General features: G+C 37.3%; 1 pseudogene; it reads right to left on the bottom strand.

Moving 5' to 3' along the window:
- On the bottom strand, positions 1,450-2,369 carry LOC102168560 (annotated as a pseudogene).

A 3,045-nucleotide genomic window follows, 5' to 3' on the forward strand; every position in this document is an offset into this window, starting at 1 on the left:
AACTATAACCCACCAGGGTCCTCTGTCCATGTGACTTCCCAAGCAAGAATACTGGAGTGGGTTGCCATTTCCTTCTCCAAGAGATCTTCTTGAATCAGGGATCGAAACCAGGCCTCCTGTGTTGCAGGCAGGTTCTTTACTGACTGAGCCACCAGTTAAGCCATCAATTAAGAAACAAATTTAGGGCTAAATGCTGAGCATGAGGACTAGAAAATACTGAGAGAAAAATAGGGAATTTATTTGACATTGCATCCCAGTTTACTTGGTTTTCCTTTATGCTATTTATTAATATCTTTTTTCAATTTCAATTTTTCTTATAAAGTTAAAGCATTAAGTCAAACATTTTGTGAATAATGCAACATAAATACAGTAAAGAAAACAACGTATATAGAATTAAATATATAAAATTGTATACATAAAAATGTTCCAATTAAATGACACGAATCTATATAAAAAGTATCCTGTCTCTGAAAGAGAGTAAAAAGGATAAATACATGAATTGATTAAATTTCAGGGTGACTATATAATAGTTAGAATTCTATACAAAAAATTTAAAAGTTAACTATATATAAAGCTAAAATTCAGTAAAACTCATAATAATTTCTTAATTCATTTTAAATTACTGTTCTTGATATTTAGTTATATCCAGCTCTTCATGAACCCACGGACTGCAGTGCACCAAGCTTCCTTGTCCTTCACTGTCTCCCAGACTTTGCTCAAATTCATGGCCATTGAGTTGGTGATGACATCCATCCATCTCATCCTCTGTTACCCCCTTCTCCACCTATGCTCAATCTTTCCCAGCATCAGGGATTTTCCCAATGAGTCAACTCTTCCCATCAGGTGGCCAAAGTATTGGAGCTTCAGCTTCAGCATCAGTCATTCCAATGAATAGTCAGGGTTGATTTCTCTTAGGATTGACTAGTATGACCTCCTCGCATTTCAAAGGACTCTCAAGAGTCTTCTACAGCACCATAGTTTAAAAGCATCAATTCTACCAATACAATATTGTAAGTAATTACCTCCAATTAAAATAAATAATTTTTTAAAATAAAATACATAAATGAAAGCATCAATTCAGTGTTCAGCCTTCTGTATGACCCATGTCTCACATCCATATATAACTATTGGAAAAATTATGCATTGACCTATGGACTTCTGTTGGCAAAGTGATGTCTCTATTTTTTAATATATATTACTAATTCCTAGATATATAAGCATTACCTCTTTCTAGGTACAGTAATAAACAAGTAATTATAGACCTTATATCCTAGCAGGGAGGTAAACTGTTAATAATAGCATAGTTGTATTAAATGCAAGCATTCACATAATTATTACAAAGTCTTTGAAGAAAGGGAAATCATAATCAAATTTTAAAATGATTTTTACATTCTAAGTAAATTAACCCTGATGTCAAATGACTCCCTTCATGTTGGGTGATACACTTATTTACTGAGATACGATGTTCCTTTTCCAGAGGTTCTTCATAGCATTAGTCAACTCAGAATTTCTTACACTGTAGACTAATGGGTTCAGCATGGGGGTTATGACGTATAGCACACATTCACAGATTTGTCAATGGGGACAATCTTAGCAGATCTTCCATTTATGAAAATACAGAGAACAAAGAAGCAGACAACCACAATGATGTGAGAACCACAGGTCTGAAGGGCTTTCCGCCTCCCTTCCTGACTCAGGTTCTTCAGAGAGTGTAGGATGACTCCATAGGAGACGAGTAAGAGCAGAAACACGATAGTGCAGATCAGCCCCCCAGTGGATGCAACTAAGAGGTCAATGACATAGATGTCAGTACAGACGAGTTCCAATAAGGCGTACATGTCTCACATACAGTGATCAATGACATTCGGGCCACAGAATGGGAGCCCATAAACAGTGCTGAGTTGAATTACTGAGTGCAGAAAACCCCCAACCCAGGACAGCACCAGCAGCACAACACACACCCTCTGCCTCATGATCACCAGATAATGCAGAGCTCTCAGATGGCCACTTAGCGGTCATAGGCCATCACCAGCAGAAGGAAGACCCCTGAGCCAGCAAAAGTTGCTCTGCAAACAGCTGGGTCATGCAAGATTCAAAGGATATGATTTTTTCCCCCAAAGGATAAGTCTGAAATCAATCTGGGCATAGTAGAAGAAGAATAAGTGACATCCATAAGTGATAAGCTAGCAAGAAAAAAGTGCATCGGTGAGTTCAGGGTCTTCCTGACAGTTACAGTAATGATAATGAGAAAGTTGTCCAGTATAGTCAAAATGTAGAAGTCCAGAAACATAACAAAGGACTTTTTGCTCCTTTGGATTCTTTGTGAGGCCCAAGTGGACAACGTAAGATCTATTGTTCCTTGGTTCCATCTAGTTCTTACAAGAGCTGAGTTTGTGTATTAGAAGCAGTTTACCTATAAAACAAGGGTGGGGGGAGAATTAAATGTTTAATTCTTTAATTTATCCATTCAAGAGAAGAAAGTGAATGGTGTACATTTTGGGTCCAATATGTTAAGGACATTCTAATTACCAGCTTGAAAAAGCCATAGACCCCTATCCTCAGTGACGTGACACACAGTAAGGAATCAGGCAATCCCAGCCATCTCATGAATATTCACACAGTGCTAAGAGCCACAGCATAGGTGTATATCAAACGAGAATCAGAGAAGACTTCCCAAAGGAGTCAATGCTTCATCTGCATCTTTTTCTTTTTTTAATGAGAGAATAAAAAAGATGGGAAGAGAATTCCATGAAAAGGAGCACCATTTATAAAGTCACAATGTGTAACACCTCTTAAGGTAATTTGCATAATCAATGTGAGTAGACCAAACTATGAATAGAAGATCCCTGTCTTGAATTGTCTCAGACCTCAGTGATACGTCTTAGGTCTTCAGGTGGATATGTCCCTTTTCCTGACCAATAAATGCTGCAGCAATCTAATTTTGTGTCTCCAGCCCACCTCTCTCCCTTAATTTTCAAATTTATATATGCAACATCTCTAGTTTTTGACATTCAGTTGATTGGCAATTTAATATTTATAAAACTA

This window comes from Capra hircus, chromosome 15 (genome assembly GCF_001704415.2).
Source record: "Capra hircus breed San Clemente chromosome 15, ASM170441v1, whole genome shotgun sequence".
Taxonomy (NCBI): domain Eukaryota; kingdom Metazoa; phylum Chordata; class Mammalia; order Artiodactyla; family Bovidae; genus Capra; species Capra hircus.